Source organism: Malania oleifera, chromosome 1 (assembly GCF_029873635.1).
Source record: "Malania oleifera isolate guangnan ecotype guangnan chromosome 1, ASM2987363v1, whole genome shotgun sequence".
Classification (NCBI taxonomy): domain Eukaryota; kingdom Viridiplantae; phylum Streptophyta; class Magnoliopsida; order Santalales; family Ximeniaceae; genus Malania; species Malania oleifera.
Genome location: NC_080417.1, coordinates 31,799,257 through 31,817,224, shown reverse-complemented (window position 1 = coordinate 31,817,224; position 17,968 = coordinate 31,799,257). Strand labels below are relative to the sequence as shown.

At 36.7% G+C, this 17,968-nt stretch overlaps 1 non-coding gene across 1 annotated transcript; it reads right to left on the bottom strand.

The window, feature by feature from the left end:
• Positions 1-3,937: 3,937 nt before the first annotated feature.
• TRNAQ-CUG (transfer RNA glutamine (anticodon CUG)) lies at positions 3,938-4,009 on the bottom strand. Its single transcript has one exon. It is a non-coding gene; the product is annotated as a tRNA-Gln (tRNA).
• Positions 4,010-17,968: the final 13,959 nt, after the last annotated feature.

Sequence of the window (17,968 nt, the reverse complement as noted above, 5' to 3'; positions counted from 1 at the left end):
TTTCTTCCTTCATCCCTCTCAATCTTCTTTCCTTCCTCAACCTCCTCACCTTTCTCTCATTGAGCTCTAAATCTCTCTCTGTCCTCACTTTTAAACCATCAAGTCGTTATCCCAGGGCTATTCACCATTCCGAGGGTGAACTGCATAGCATTCTGAGGTAGCCTAAAGGAAGAAGTCCAAATCGAGGCTTGGTGACGGTCTACCGCAATCATGAAGATACTGAAAGCTAAGTGTCCCCCCTCAGTTATTTTTCTCTTTTTGTTTTTTTGTTTTTGTTTTTGTTTTTGTTCTAAAAATTGTTAGTGACATGTGATTGTGGGTGGTAGTGTAGTGGCTCTGGATATTGGATTGTGTGTTTCGATCTGTTTGGCTTGAAAACAGAGCTCTATGCACTTGCTTGTGTCTGTGTGAGTCTAGGGTTATGGCTAGTTAGATCTAGTAGGCTTAGGGTTTTTGAGTTTAGCTTTTAGGTGTAAGACGAGTCAACTCGTCTTCACCTTGGTGATTCACACCCATGTTGGCTTGCATGGGTCAATCTGGTGAGTTGAGGACTCGAGGAAGCCCGAGTGGGCTAAGGCACGTGTTGGTTTTGGGCTTGGGTCAAATGTGTTTAAAAATGAACTTGGGTCACTGGTGTGTTTAAATGGGCGATGGGTTAAATTTTTTTTAAAAAACAATGGGCTTCAGTTATTTTTGAATGGGCTAGGTTAAATTTTGAAACAATTGGCTTCGGTTATTTTTAAATGGGCTAGGTTAAATTTTTTAAAACAAGTGGGTTGGGGTGTTTTTAAAAATGGGTACGAGTCTGGGTGGCTCTTTTGAGTTGGGCTTTGGCCTTCTTTTTTAAACTGAACCCAGGCCTAGTTTAAAAATGGGGAGTGGACCGAGCTGTTTGTGGGCTTGTCTCGGGTAAATGGATTCGAGTCTTTGGTGGGTATCAAAGGATTCGAACCCAAGTTTGGGTCTAGGGTTCGAGACTGAACTTTAGAGAACCTAAGTTCAAGTTAGTTAGCCTAACTGAGCTTTCAATCTTGTTTTGATAATAACAAAGTGAAGGATATTTTAACATGCGTTGTTGAGTGGTTTTAATTCAGGTTTAAGTAAAAAGACACTCACGATTAATCATGAAAGTAAGCTGGAGATCAAAGTCAATCAAATGAAAGCTTCTCAGAATATTGAAGAAATAAAAGATACATGAAGAGCTTAAAGGCCAAGCAAACTTTGAAGTAAAGACTGAACCACAAGAGGCTGCAAAACTTAGTGATTAAGGAGATCATGCTTAAAAGGCTATTTGTAAGTTATTCAAGTCATCACTATTCAGATATGTGAAACTCTTTAAGATACAAAAACTTAGAGACCAGCACTTAAAAAAAAAAAAAAAACTCTTGAACATGTTTTTGAAAAGTCATAATTAAGTTTTTCAAGTAAACTTGATTTTACAAAAATCAAAAATAGAAAATATTTGAAAAGGGAGGACTACCCAGCCGACTGACTAGCAACCCAGTCGAGTGAGTTAGTGACCCAGTCGAGTGAGTCAGTCGATTAACTCTGCGGAGAATTTTTGAATTTCAAACTTGCGGGAAATTTTTCAAAAATTAATTCTATAATTTAATATTTTTTGAAAAGTTACCTAAATGGAAGATTTTAAAAATTAATTCTATAATTTAATAATTTTTGAAAAGTTACCTAAATGGAAGATTTTCAAAAATTAATTCTATAACTTAATATTTTTTGAAAAGTTACCTAAATGCTACATGTTAAATAAGGAAACTTTTCCTTAAAAATGTCTATAAATACCTTCCTTACTAAATGAAGAATACATTCAAGCAATACATGATTTCTATGCTAAAATTCTCCTAAAGCTCATTCTTGATCACAACTTTGTTAGGGGGAAAACTCTTTGAAATTGTTGGATTAAAAAGGGGTTCTGATTCTGAGTTGCATCAAAATTCTTATATTAATAAGAAAAAAATGGGTCTAATCAGAAATCCCGGAATTAATCGAAGAAGAAGAAGGAAATCTAGTGTTATAAATGTGGCAAAAAGGGGCATGTGAAACCGGAGTGTTCGGATTGGAAGAAGGGAAATGCTAATAAGTATGAGGGGATTTCTAAATCTGTGAATGTTGTTCAAAAAGAGGATTCAGCGGATGGTGATGTTCTATTAGTTTCAACGGAGTCGGATAATCTAACAGACTCTTGGATACTTGACTCGGCATATTCTTATCACATGACTCCAAACAAGGAGTGATTCAACACTTATTGGTTAGTAAATTTTGGATTAGTTCTTATGGGTAATGATGCTTCTCGTAAGATCGTTGGCATAGGAAATGTAAAGATAAAAATGTTTGGTAGTGCTGTAAGAAGATTGTGTAATGTAAGACATATACCTGAGTTGAGAAAGAGTTTAATATCTCTTGGCACTTTGGATTATAATAGCTTTAATTATAAGTCCAAAGGTGGAGTCTTGACAGTATGGAAAGGTAATCTGACTGTAATGAAAGGGCAGAAACTGGATGGAAATATCTACACGTTGCACGGAACTACCATTGTAGGTGGAGTTGCAGCTGTGGATGTTGAATTAGATGAGACCATCTTGTGGCATATGCGTCTTAGGCATATGAGAGAACATGACATGAAAGAACTACACAAGAGAAAATTGTTGAAAGGTTTGAAAACGTGTTAGTTGAAATTTTGTAGGTTTTGTGTTCTTGGAAAATAGAACAGGGCAAAATTCAGATCAGTTACTTACAAGAAGAAAAGAATTCTTGACTATGTACATTCAGATATGTGGGGCCCAGTAAGAGTTGCATCAAACAGTGGACATGTGTACTATGTGAGTTTCATTGATAATTACTCATGGAAAGTTTGGGTTTACTTTATGCGTCACAAATCTAATACGTTTGTCAAGTTTAAGATTTGGAAGGCTGAAGTGGAAATCATGACAGGGAGAAGAATCAAATATTTAAGGTCGGATAATGGGACTGACTACGCTGATTTTCGGTTAATGGAGTTTTGGGCGGAGCAGGGCATTAAGAGAAATTTTACAGTTCGTCGGACGCCTTAGCAAAATGGTGTGGCTGAACGGATGAAATAAGTGCTTTTCTTTAAAGATTTAATAAATAAAATAAGTACTTTTCTTTAAAAAATAAATTTAAAAAAATTAAAATATATAATCATTTTTAAATAGGTAACACGTGACCCCTCGTTTATTAATTCATAAATGTACTTCCGAATCTAATCTTTTTAAAATATTTTCTTTTTATTTTCCCTTTTTAAAAATTAAAATAAAGTGTCAACTTCGTTTTCAAAAATAAAAGGGGTAAGTTAGACGAATTAATGGTTTAATATCCTACACTTATTTGATTTCAAAATAGTAACTAACTATTGACAACCTATACGAACTCATAAAACCCAATGTCGACATTTCTAATTGAGATTAAACAATAGTATTTAAGTGAATAATAATATAAATATGAGTTTATTATCGTAGTAAATTGGTTGACTCCATCAAGCTAGTGTCTTGGACACTATTGTATTGAAAAAAAAAAAAAAAACCAATTCTATATTAGAAAAATGAGTAACTCTTAGACTATTATAAATAAGTTATTAGACACATGAAGTATTTAAGGTGACCAAAATAAATGTGTAGTTTTAAGAAACATAATTAATGTGTAAATAATTTTCCAATACTTATAAAATAATATTAAGAGAATTATATGGTTTGCTATATATATATATGATTTGCTAAAAAAAACTATCTTTTACATTTTGGAAGTTTAAATATAAAAATTTGTAAGAGGTAAAATAATTTACTCATTGTTACTAGCGTTTTCTGTTAAATTTAGTATTTTATATGTATATAACAAGCCATTTGGTCAGGTTTTCTTAGCCGGCGTGGAGCTTGCTCCAAATTAAAATGACAAAAGGCAGCTGAACAGGTCCCACCGAGATTTGAACTCGGGTTACTGGATTCAGAGTCCAATGTCCTGACCACTAGACCATGGGACCGAGTTGTTTCGCTGTGCTACAATGTTCTAACTTAAACTATTTGAAATGGCGCTAGAAGGTATTGCCCTCATGTTTACCGTCTTTTTCTTTAAAACGTTATGTTTATTCTTCTAATTATTTATAAATTATCTCAAAATATATTTATAATTACTCAAAATATCCTTATAATTTTCTTTAAAATATTTATAACAAATATAAAATTAAAAATTAAAATATTTTTTTAACATTTGACTATTTTTTTTATAATCTTAAAAACTATTTTAAAAATAAAGTGTCATGGAGCATACATGTACGGCATGCCCATGGCTAGTTTCATTTATTTGTATCTCTAATCTCTAATATTATAAAAGAGATTCCTCATTATGAGTCTTTTTTATTTTTTAAAAAAATATCAAATTTATCCTCATAATTACCCATTATTATTTCAAAACGCCCATTAACTACTTATAACTATCCCAAAAAACTCTTGTAATTATGCTAAACTTATGTCTATTATTCAATTCCAAACTCTATAAAAAGCTATTGGTAGATGGTAGGGAAGGATGTCACAAATGTCATTCTTTGTTTTTTCGAGGATTCAAAATTACTTAAGAATGTGAATCATACTCTTTCAGTTTTATAGCCAAAAAATCAAGATTTCTTCTTAGCCTAAAGAGTTTAGACCTATTGCTTGTTGTAATATTGTTTACAAATGTTTTGACTAAAATAATAACAAATAGATTGCTATAGTGTGTTACATCTTTTGTCATTCTAAATCAAATAACATTTATTAAAGGGAGAAGTATTCATGATAATATTCTTTTGACTCAAGAGCTATTGCAAGGTCATCATTTAAATGCTAATTCTCCTAAAATTGCTCTCAAGGTAAACTTGATGAAAACATTTAACTCCATCCATTGGGGTTTTCTTTTCTTCTACTATAAAGCATTGAAACTCCTCACATCTACATAAGTTGGTTAAAAGAATGCATATCTCTCTTACGTTTTTTGTTGTGGTAAATGGATATATGGAAGTGTTGTCATGAGTTTTGAAATTTTCTACAATGAATGGTAAATTAACTTACCATCATTGGTTCAAGAAGATTAATTTGATTAATTTGTGTGTTTGTAGATGATTTAATAATTTCAGCTCATGGAGATTCTGAATTTGCTAAGCTATCAAGTATGCCTTGAATGTTTTTTATGAGATGATTAGTTTTAAAAATAATCTTAATAAATTTGAGCTTTTGTGTTTAGTGCTAATGATCTTAGTGCATTGTTGAATGTTCCAATTGGTCAATTACTTGTGAAATATTAGGGTGCTGATGAAGAGGGATTGGTGAAAAGGGGTTAAAACATTTGAAAACGGGACCATCTTTTTTTTTTTTTTGAAAACATATAAAAATAAAGAAGAATCCTTCCAAAGGTCTGCGAAAATCCAAAAATGAGCTTGAGAGTACATTTGTACGTAGAAAAAGTGATTAGTCAATCATCTCAATGATGATTAGTCTTCTAGCACCCCTAATGACACACATTCGCAGAATGGTTACTGCAATTACGTTGGTATTTCCTTCAAATAAAAAAGAAAAATAAAGAAGAGAGAGAGAGAGAGAGAGAGAGAGAGAGAGAGAGAGAGAGAGAGAAGACCCTTTTGGTCATCTAGTGATGAAATCACTGTCTTAATAGTCTAACATGGCTTTAAGGAAGCCTAAAGTATCGCTCTAAAGGGGTTAACCTCAAAATTCTAAGCTTTGGTGAAAATATGATGATGATGGTGATGGTGATTGAAAAGAAAACTATTGGTTTAAAAAATAGCAAGCTTGTATTATCGACTTTAGGAACCAAAGTTTTAGAAAACATGATCGGACTTGTATTATTGGTATTTGAAAAGAGTGAGTTTGAAAATGGGAAATTTTGAGTGAAATGTGTAGTGAAATGCACGAGTTTTGAAAATCTAGGGTTTCATCGTAGGCCTTATTGAAAATCAAGAAAAGCTCTAAAAAGCATAATATTTTTTGGGATTTTTTTTGAAACTATATTTGTAAAGAAAAACTTTGACACAAAATGGACTAAATATGGTTTGTTTAGTCTAATTCTGTTGGTCGGAGTCTTAACCATTCTCACATTATACAATTTTTGAAGATTTAGAATCCTGGTATGCTTAGAGATAAGGAAGAGAAAACACTATATAGTAAAATTTTTCCCTTTATTCTATCATCAACTAGAAGTAGACTATTGGAACCATGTAACAAAGACTCATATTTTTTAGATTTTTCTATTTTTTTTTTAATTTTTTAGAATTTTTAAATGAAAATAAGAGGTCTATATATATATATATATATATATATATATATATATATATATATTAGCACACGTAACTGTACATACACACACACACACACACTCACATACATACCTACTTACATATATACATTACTATACAGTACACATACATAAATAAAATATACATATACATAAATAAATATATATATATACATATATAAATATTCATATATACATATATTATAAACATAAATACACACACACACACACTCACAATATAATTATCATGCATATAACATCCATTGATCCACATATGTACACACAGATACATATTTTCCTCCACACACAACATATATACATACACATACACATGCCCCTATGCATGCATTCATACATGCAACATGGATACATACATTCTCATGCCTCACATGGCATACACCCATATATGTATGCATGTATCATCACTATACACATGCATGTACATCATGTACACTTTTTTTTTTTTCTCTCTCTCTCTCTCTCTCACTCTCACTCTCTCTCACACACACACACACACACACACACACACCTGAGCACACCACACATGAATGATTTATAAAAACATAAGAAAAAAAGAAGAAAAAATAAAAAAAAAAAGAAAAGAAGAAAAAATAAAAATGATTTTGGGGGGGGGGGGGAGAGAGAGAGAGAGAGAGAGAAAGTAAGAAAGCATACCATCCCCCCTTTGAGAGCCACTTACAGGGGGCTTTTTATAACAAATAGAAAGGGAAGGGAGAGAGAAGAGAAGAAAGAGAGAAATAAAAAAATTATTAAATATTTTTTTTAAAAAAAAAAAAACAAGGGGGGGCACTGCGGTTGGTAAAGATAGTAGGGTGGTGAGGGTGACGGGAGGGGGTAGGGGTTCCTTGGATGGTACGAGAAAGTGACAGGGTAAGAAAGAGGGGAAAGAGAGAGAGGAAAAAAAAAAAAGAGGAAAGAAAGGCCACCCGCACACGTTAATGGCGAGGGGTGGTCGGTGATGCATAGTCGCATGAAGGGGGTAGAAGATGCGTTCTGGGGTTGTTGGTGGGGGGGGGGGTGGGACGCCAAAATGACATCGTTTCAGCCCCTATGCGTGTTTTTCTTTTTATTTTCTTTTTTTTTCTTTTGGTTAATCAAAACAGTGTCATTTTGTTGTTAATTTTGGCGCCAGTAGAACAACCAAATTAGCACTGTTCCACTTACATTATTAAAAAAAAAAAAAAAATTCATTTTCATTTTTTTTTTGAAAAATTATTTTTAATTTCCATTTAAAAAAAAACAGAATATTAAAATGTTTTAAAATTTTAATATTAAAAAAAATTAATTTTTTTGTTAAATTAAAGAAAAAAAAAAACATTGGTCCACCAAAGATGGCCAAAAATTTTAGGAGTGTCCAAAAATGCTAAAAAATTACAAAAAGTCAAAATTTTGACTCAATTTTCGTGCAAAATCTAAAATTAAAATTTGGCCGTTCTTACTACTTTAGGCTGCTTTGGATCATTTAGTGTTTTCAGATTTGGCAAAAAGTGACCCGAAACCTATACGGAAGTCCTCCGGTTTGTCTCCATTTTCATGCTAGCTATCCAAATGCTAGGGGACCACTACCCTGACCATTTTCGCTCCTCTGGACATTCCCTTCCCCTTTCGACTACACCTCAATCTCACTCTTCAACAAAAATACCCGTACACACCGTCACCCTTCCCCAAATCCTACAGCGATTTAACTCCCATTAACCGAGTTAACTGAAAAGGATCAACAAGAAGAAGGTCCAGGAAACAGGAAAAGGACCGGAAAGGGGGAAAGAAGAAAAACGAAAGAAGAAAGAAGAGGAAGAGAGAAGTAGATGGCAGCCGACAACAGGAAAGGAAGGGGAAACACACCAATATCTTAAACCAAATTTAATTTCAATAACAACTTTTGAATAAAAACAATCTAAATTCAACAATAAAAGTAACTCAAATAAAAATAACTACTTCAATAATGGCTAAAGAAAAATAAACTCAGCAATGAAATTAACTCAAACAAACATTAAATTTAAGCAAGGCAAGAGAGAGAGAGAGAGAGAGAGAGAGAGAGAGAGAGAGAGAACTTAAAAAAAATTCTTCAACAATGAAATAAACTAACACACTAATTAACTTAAACAAACATATAATTTCAACATTAATTTTAAATAAAAGCAAGCACCTCACAAATAAAAATACTCAAACGTATATAAATTAACCAAGGTAGAGAGAGAGGAGGAGAAGAGCCGTGAGGAGTGGAGGAGGGTAGCATTGCCTGATGTTTTTCCGGTGCGGCGCTCTCACCAAACACCCCTAAAGCCCCCTAAAGACCATAAAACCTTAGCCTCTTGGCCTTTTTTCCCCCTGGACCCTTACGACTAGCTCACTCCTTTTTAATTCCATAGCATGCCTTCCTTTGTATTCCCACGTGCTGGCCTCGCTCTCTTCTGGCAGCCCACTTCACGTGGTCTGTCACATGCCACGGACTCCCAGGTTAATGCAGCCCAGGCTCACACACCCCAAATCCTAGCATGCATGGGACGACTTCTTTTGGAATGCTTGTACAGGGCCCACATTCATACACGATCCTCTTTCATGCATGACACGGCTTCTACGTGCATGAAGTCGACGTAAAATTGCATGCATTGCACCCAGTCATTCACAATGCAAATGGCCCAGACAAGCCTACGATTCCTTGGTTTCTCCCCAGTGCATAGCCCACCCAAATGCATGGCATGGCAACGAACCTCTTCAAATTATTTTGCATGGCTTTCACAAAAATTGTTTCTTGCTTGTTTATTCTTTAAAAAAAAAAGGTTCAAAAAGGCCCTGGCAATAATTAAATACAAAAGTCTCTAAATTATAGAATAAAAATAAAAGATGTAAATTGAGCTCAATTTGAATAAAAACAGAATTAGGCATTTAATGACTTCTATCTTTAATTCATGCTTTTAAATGCCTCATTAGCAAACTTTGACGCATAATCAATAGGACTTACATGCATATTGCATAGTCTTGAACAACTAAAATAGTAACAAAACTTACGTGCACATTGCACCAAATTTGGAATGATGAAAGGAGCCAGCCTACGGGCATCTTGCAAGGATTGGAATATTGAGAGGAATAGGACTTATGTGACCTTGCATTACCTAAAAATGATTAAGTGAATCGGATTTACATGCACTTGCACAGGTCTACGTGATTGCATGCTGATACAAGCCTCTTAAAGTAATAAGTCAACAAGCACTTTCTAGATCTCAATTTGGTACTTGTCTTACGCCTTTAACCAACAAATCTTTTGCTTTACTAACCTTGGATGGCATGCTTGAATTTGTGATCCTCTCAAATTTTGGAATTGATACCTCCTTGCCTTAGGATTTATTCAATTGTATTGTTCCTATACTGACGATGTGGCTAAGAGTACTACTTTACTTTACAACTTATGTTGCTTCTGGGAATAGTGTGATATGCTTGACTGAACCACTTTTTTTCTTCCTTTCATGGTAAACTAGATTAGACCTATTCATGTTACATTCAAATTCTTGAGATGAAAATGAGCTTAAAATTATGCACTATTTTGAAAATTCCTTCTCACAAAAAAAGTAGAAGTGAAGTTTCAAAATGATTGAGATTGGTCAGGTGTAGGCGTTATTAGCAAGGAGCAAGAGAAAGAATGTGTTATTTTACGACAGGGACTGGCAACGGGCTTCAGATTGTTTTCACAAATATAATCTTGGTATGGTTGAGTTTAAATCCTAACCAAGGATTTTGGGGTTATCTTGGATCTGTTCATCTATGTTTTAGTAGGAATATGTTTTAGGCAAAATTGCCATAGGATCGAGGGAGCAAATTCTATTCATTCCTAACTCAAGATGCTCTATGTTGAGGGTTAGGAATGAAATGAATGTTCTATCTTGGGAATATCTTCAACATGTCAATCTTGAAAGAAAGAGGCCCTGTGTCAGAGTTGGGGTGGAAGATTGTCTGGTCTTTCTAATTGAATACTTTTCCTTCAAATTGCCCTAGTTGACTGGGACGTGTCCTTCAATTTACTTTGCGACATTGCCCTTGGTTTTTTTCCTTTTATTTCCTTTTTTTTTTTTTTTTCAAGTTTCATGGTGCCCATATTCCCCACTTGGAGTGTTTTTTGATTTTCACAAGGGTTGGATCCGTATATGCCTTTGCAAATTTTCAACCATGCTTGCACATGTCTAATTGTTTAGGATTGAATGAGAATTTCATACTCAGAGACTACTGTGAACAAGGGAAGCTGCTGAAGCTCTAGAAATTACACCCCGGTTGTCCTGCTTGGCCGAAAATGTGAGCTCTTGAGCACGCATCAGAGTACAAGCCAAAAACCCGTGGATATCAAGTGGGACTTGACGAAACAGGAGGAAACATGGTCGTTTAGGGGTTTGAGAAAATGTGGGAAAACTAGGTAAAAAACCCTAACTTAACCAAGACCCTAGTACAAAAGTTGTGGATAATAGTTGTGTTAATTCAAGGTACGGGTGGGATTGATCTGACAAGAGGTTCGAAGTGAAACTTGGCCAAAGGTTGGGCTTAACAAAAAAATTTAAACTCCTTTACTTTGGTTTAGTAAGTTGCCTACATACCTAATGTGAATAAGTCCTAAATAGCTGAACCTACTACAGTTACTCGCTAAATATCAGAGGGATGTCTCAACTGATAGGACATATTTTTGGTTGTAATAGGTCCAGTGTAAGGGGTGTTGGACTTCACAAGACTAAAATTATTTTAATGTAAAAAAACAGAGGAACTTAACATATTTGGTGACGTGATGTTATTTCAGAAACTCAAGTATGTGAATACCAGGTCAAGTGCTCACAGGGTTATTGAAAGTTATATAAAAAAAGATGATCAAATGAAGTTAAAAGTTAGTAAAAGCATGGATAAAGATGATCTAATAAAGCTTGCAATATATGAAGAATGACGTTATAGATGAAACTAAAGCCAAGTCAAAATGAAGAATGGGAGCTACACCTGAAGACTTCACTGCTTAGCGTGCTTAAGTTTAAGAAGCTCATGTAAGTACTTCATTCGATTTCATATGGATCAATGACAACAACTCTTAGGTTAATACTTAACCTAGATACCTTTAATAAACTTGGAAAACTATTTTTATAAGGTCAAAAGTATTTAAAAAAAGTTTAAATTATTTTTGAATGAAAAGCACAAAATAGGGTTCTTCAAATACCTTCTTTTTTCTACATTGGTATTGATGGGCTTTTTCTCTATTTAAGCACGCCTTATTTTAAAAGTGTCCCCATTAAGTTAGGATTTCCTTCATCTTTCTGTTAATTACCAAGAATGTTAAATCGAAGTGTACGAGGGAAAGTTATACCCAAAATACTAAAAGTTGGTTGAAGCTGTCAGCATCCTCAGCAACTACATAATCTGTCAAGCGACTGAAAGCCACCGAGAGGACTAGGCGGAGCAACTCAGTGTTCCAGTTCTATGGACTCTTCTAACTTTGAATCTAGGTGTTTAAACTATCCAGGGCCAACTGACTCTTTCAAATCCAGTCGACGACTCTTCCGAAATTCAGATTTTTAAGTAAAACAGGAAGTTTCCAAAAGTGATTTCTTGACAACAAACTTGTGAAAACTGGAGAATACTCCAAGAAAACTTGGGCAACATGAAAAATATGTTGTTTTCAATCTATAAAATAAGTATAAACTAAAGGGATTTATACACCAACAATAAGAAATCAAAACTATGTTCAAATCTTCCACATTCCAAAGAGTCTTGCGGAGCATACTTGCTAAAGATATGCTACGATTGCTCTAAATAAAGCTTGAGGTTCTTGTGCTTAAATTTATTATTTTACAAATCTAAGAAACCCGGTGATTTATCTTGAGCTTCATTCTTTCTATATTGATTTTTATGAAGTATATTTGCTAATCAATGTACTAACAACTCTTGTCGCGGGGTTTTCATTGTACACCATTTGTTTTTGTTTTGTGAAAAGTCAGATTGTTGGATCGTTGGATCGTTGGATTGCAGGAAGAGGAACTCTTGTGTAAACCGAGGTGGGGTATAGACTTAGAGAGGAGGGCTCTACTGCTATGACGGAGTGTTTAAAAGGTTGCTCCTCCTTAAAGGAGTGATATAGTGGATTCTTGAGTGTGTTGCCTAAGGCAAGGACGTAGGCGGTTATAGTCGAACCTCATAAAAACTGGTCTCATTCATTCCCTACACTCTTGATTTTCCTTAATATTAAGTGGTTGTTGTTTATGACAGGTCTATACACTGCACGGTTAGGAAATAAAAAAATCTGAAAATTAATTTGAATTTGGGCTTGCAGAAAAGCCGAAAGGGCGCCGTTGGTTGATCACCTCTTATTGGCAGACAACCCTAAGGGAGTATAGATGATTAACACCCCCGCACTCAAAAGTCCTTAAAGCCAATCAACAAGACCTTTAATCTTGAAAGTGATTGGTTGAAATCTGAGTTTTGTGACAGGTGGTTGGGAAATTCTATGGTGTTTCATCTTGAAACTCAGTGATCTTGTGTATTCATAACGAGGCTTGGTCAGCTACTACATAAAGCGAATTTGGAAGCATTGCTATATTGTGTCTCTTCCTATTGTGCATTTATCTGGTTCCCTTGATTGAATTGGGTTGTTGGATCATTAAGGCAACATTCTGACGATTCCATAAAAGCAGTCACAATAAGCATACTCACTAAAGAGGAGTGAGAAGCGTTATTGAAAAAGGATTTACCAATTAAAAAATTTTAACAATTCCCCATTTCCCCCCCCTCGTGGGAGTACACCTTCCTTTTCAAGTGGTATTAGCAGGGGTGGTAGTACATGCTCATTAGAACGCTACATAAAGATTCCCTCTGGCCCCCTAGGTGTATCTTCCTTTACCGAGGGTCCATCCTTATAGATCGCCCCCTCTTTTGCAGTGTTACCCATATACTTTTTGGCAACCCAGAATGCGGCTTCTCCCTCCCACCCATGGCGTGGAACGCTTGACCCCGTTGGTCACACATGGTGCCCTTGTCCCTCCCAACCATCGACACAAGGAAGTACCCAAGCGGCACCAGACCAGGACCGACAATGATTTAAGATGCTACACGTTAAACTCCACGTCCCGTACTGAATGCACGATCTGGTGCCTTGGATGTAAATGCGGTGCCTAGGGTCATGGCATGTAAGTCCGCCCAGAACTGTGGGATAGGTAGAGTACCCTATGCAGGAACGGGGATGTTACGACTCGTAGAAGCGACTGCTCACCGCGCGTTCCTGCCTGTAAGATGCACCCGGATGCCCTATCCACTCGCGTGTCTTATTGGCTTTCCTTACGTAATAACTCCCCTTACAGTGCTTTCGGAAAACTTCCTCAACCTATGCACCTGATTCGGACACTTCTTCGCGGACTTGCCACCCCTTGGGCCCCTAAGGCCACCTTGCTACATGAAGGAAGGCTTTGACCACCCCACCTCCCTAGATGAATTCAAAGTTATCCCCTACATATTGAGATGGCATAAACCAAGCCGTGGAAATCTCAAGCCGAAATCGTTGCCTATAAAAACCTCAATGCAGCCTTAGGCTGAAGATGACGCGGACATGACCACTGATGTAGCCCTTCTAACAAAAGACTTGCCAAAACTTCTTAGACCGGAAGCTATCTTTACTCGAACCTTTCCGGCCTTCCAGACTCGCTCCCGCCCAACCCCATAACCGGCCTCACGGACTCCACCCCTATCTGTATCCTTACCAGCAAAGTTGGAAATTGATGCAACTGATGTCGCCCTCCGCCCCCAAAGAATTGCAACAAGTCTTAGAAAGAAGAAATAAATTTACTAGGAAAATTCACGACTCAGATTAGAAAACGACGAAACCAATAAAAAGGAATCCCGACTCAACACCCCTACCTGCTATAATCACCAGAAAGTTGGACATAAACCGCGCTGTCCCACCCCTCCTGCACGCTTCTCCCCGCCCACAGAAAAAAAAGCACAATAAATGCACTACCTGGGATAATCCGTTCCGTAGTTCCGCGAGTGCACTCACGTTAACAAGAGTTTGCCCCAGTGTCTTCTGGCTGAGCCGCTGAGGATCACCTGAACCCCGTTCGCCCTCCCCTCTTTCCGCGTCATCCAGTGACTCTCGCAACGATGCATCCATGTAGAAGGTATTGCCCTCTGGGTACAGTTCGTTTTCTTGAAAAGGGAGGGGGGAGGCGGAGAAGGAGGGAGAAAGGAGAGCGCAAAAAGAGGGAGAGGACGAAAAAGAGCCGTAGAAGGGGCGGAAAGAGGTAGAACAAAGAGAAAAGGAAAAAGTTAAAATATTTTTTTAACATTGCTATTTTTTTATAATCTTAAAAACTATTTTAAATAATAGTGTCAGAGAATACAGGTACGGGCATGCCCATGGCTGTTTCATTATTTGTAGCTCTAATCTCTAAATATTATGAAAGAGATTCCTCATTATGAGTCCTTTTTTTTTTTTCAAAAAAAATAATCAAATTATCCTCATTAATTACTTATGATTATTCAAAACGCCCATTAACTACTTATAACGATCCGCAAAAAAAACTCTGTAATTAGGCTAAACTTATGTCTATTATCAATTCCAAACTTATAAAAAGCTATTGGTTAGATTGGTAGGGAAGGATGTTCACAAAATGTCATTCTTTGTTTTTTCGAGGATTCAAAATTCTTAAGAATGTGAATTCATACTCTTGCAGTTTTAGACCAAAAAATCAAGGATTTCTTATTAGCCTAAAGAGTTTAAGACCTATTTGTTGTTGTAATATTGTTGTACACCTGTTTTGACTCAAATAATAACAAATAGATTGTTTGCTATAGGTGTTACATCTTTTGTCATTCTAAAATCAAATAACATTTATTAAAGGAGAAAGTAGTCTTCATGATAATAAATTTTCTTTTGACTCAAGAGAATTGCCCAAAGGGTCTTCATTTTATTTAAATGCTTAATTCTCCTAAAATGCCTCCCAGGTAAAATTGATGAAAACATTTAACTCCATCCCATGGGGGTTTCTTTTTTTTTCACTATAAAGCATTGAACACTCCTCACCATCTACATTAAGTTGGTTTAAAGAATGCATATATCTCTCTACGTTGTTGTGGTGGTAAATGGATATATGGATAAGTGTTGTCATGAGGTTTTGAAATTTTTACAAGAATGGTAAAATTAAAGGACATCATTGGTTTCAAGAAGATTAATTTGATTAATTGGTGTTTGTAAGATGAATTAATAATTTCAGTCAGGAGATTCTGAATTTGCAAGCTATCAAGTATGCATTTGAAGTTTTTTTTTATTGATATGATTAGTTTTTAAACATAATTTAATAAATTTGAGCTTTTGTGTGTAGTGCTAATGATCGTAGTGCCATTGTTGCATGTGCCAACTGGTCAATACTTGTGAAATAATAGGGTGTGCTGATGAAGAGGGATTGGTGGACCAGGTGGTTACCCCATTTGCCAACCGGGCACCATTTTTGTTTTTTTTTGCCACCCCTCTTACAACTAACGAGCATCCTTCCCCCGGTCTGCGCCCTCCCCACACTGAGCTTGCGAGTCCATTTGTACGTAGGACAACGTGACTTCAGTCATCATCTCACTGATGATTAGTCTTTCGACCCCTAATGACCCCCATTCGCCGCAAATGGTTATGGCCATCCCGTTGGTAATTTCCCTTCCAATCAAAAAGAAATAATTTTTTTTTTTAAAGAGAGAGCGAGGAGAGAGAGAGAGCGAGAGAGGAGAGAGAGGCGGAGCGCGAGCGCCGCCCTTTGGTCAGCTAGTGTGCAATCACTGTCTTCATCGTCCTCCCCTGGCTTTAAGGAAGCCCTACAGTCTCGCTTACAACGGGGTTCCCCTCAAACTCAGCTTTGTTCACTATGGATGATGCTGGTGATGGTGATGCACCCGCACAAACTATTGGTTTTCCCACCCCGCACGCGTGTAGATCGACTTTCGGCACACCCAAAGTTTTCGCCACATGCTCGGCCACTCGGACTTTATATTGGTATTTGAAAAGAGTGAGTGGGAAAAAATGGGAAATTTTGGAGTGAAATGTGTAGTGCACGTGAATGACATGCACGAGTTTTGCCCACTCTAGGGTTTCCTCGTATAGGGTATTGACCCTCACGAAAAGCGCGAAAAAGCATAATATTTTTTGGGAGTTTTTTGCAACTATATTTGGGTAAAGAAAAACTTTGACACAAAATGCTAATATGTGTTTGTTTGTCTAATTCGGTTGGTCGGAGCTAAACCATTTCACATTATCCAAATTGTTGAAGATTTAGAATCCTGGTTAGCTTCGAGATGAAGGAAAGAGCCCCACTTATCTATCTAAGTCAAATTTTTTCCCTTTTATGCTATCATCCACCTAGAAGTCGACCTCTGGAACCAGGTTTCACAAAGAAGCAGCGGGGGAGCAGGGGGCGTACTTGGGGGTGGAAAGTGGGGGAAGTGTGGAAAGGAAAATAAGAGGGGCGAGGAGAGAGAGATCGAGAGAGGAGAGGAGTAGAGAGGAGAGAGGAGGAGCACAGGAACGGGACAGACACACACATACACACACGCACAGACAGACCGACGGACAGGAGGGAAGGACGAGACAGGTACACAGGACAGAAAGAGAATATACAGGAGACAGAAAGAAATAGAGAGATAGAAGAGAGAAAGTATTCAGAGAGACAGAGATTCGGAAACAGAAATACACACAACACAACAATCAAAAATAAATTATTCATTGAAGTATAACATCCATTGATCCACATACGTACAACAACAGATACATATTTTCATCCACACACCAAACTATTACATACACTAACCACATGACCCTATGCATGGCATTAATACATGCAACATTGGATACATACATTCTCATGCCTCACATGGCATTACCACCCTATATAGTATGCATGTATAATCATATACACATGCATGGACATCCTGTACACTTTGTTTTGTGTAGCTGCTCTACGCGATCGTCTCACTAGCACTCTCTCTCCCACAACACCACACACACACCCACACACCACCTGAGCACACCACACATGATATTATAAAAACATAAGAAAAAACAGAAGAAAAAATTATTAAAAAAAAAAGAAAAAGAAGAAAGAAAAAATAAAAATGATTTTGGGCGGGGGGGGGGGGGGAGAGAAGAGAGGAGAGAGAGATGAGAGAAGTAAGAAAGCATTACCATCCCCCCTTTGGAGAGCCACTACAGGGGGGCTGTTATAACAAATAGAAAGGGAAGGGAGAGAGAAGAGAAGGAAAGAGAGAAATAAAAAAATTATTCAAATATTTTTTTAAAAAAAAAAAACACGGGGGGGCACTGCGGTTAGCGTTTAAAAGCTAGTAGGGTTGGTTGAGGGTGACGGGAGGGGTAGGGGTTCCTTGGATGGTCGAGAAAGTGACAGGGTAAGAAAGAGGGGAAAGAGAGAGAGGGAAAAAAAAAAAAGAGGAATGAAAGAAAGGCCACCGCACAGTTAAGGGCGAGGTGGTCTCGGTTGATGCATAGTCGCATGGAAGGGGGGGTTAGAAGATTGCGTCTGGGGGGGGGGGGGGGGTGACGCCAAAATGACATGTTTCAGCCCTATGCGTGTTTTTCTTTTATTTTCTTTTTTTTCTTTGGGTAATTCAAAAACAGTGTCATTTTGTTGTT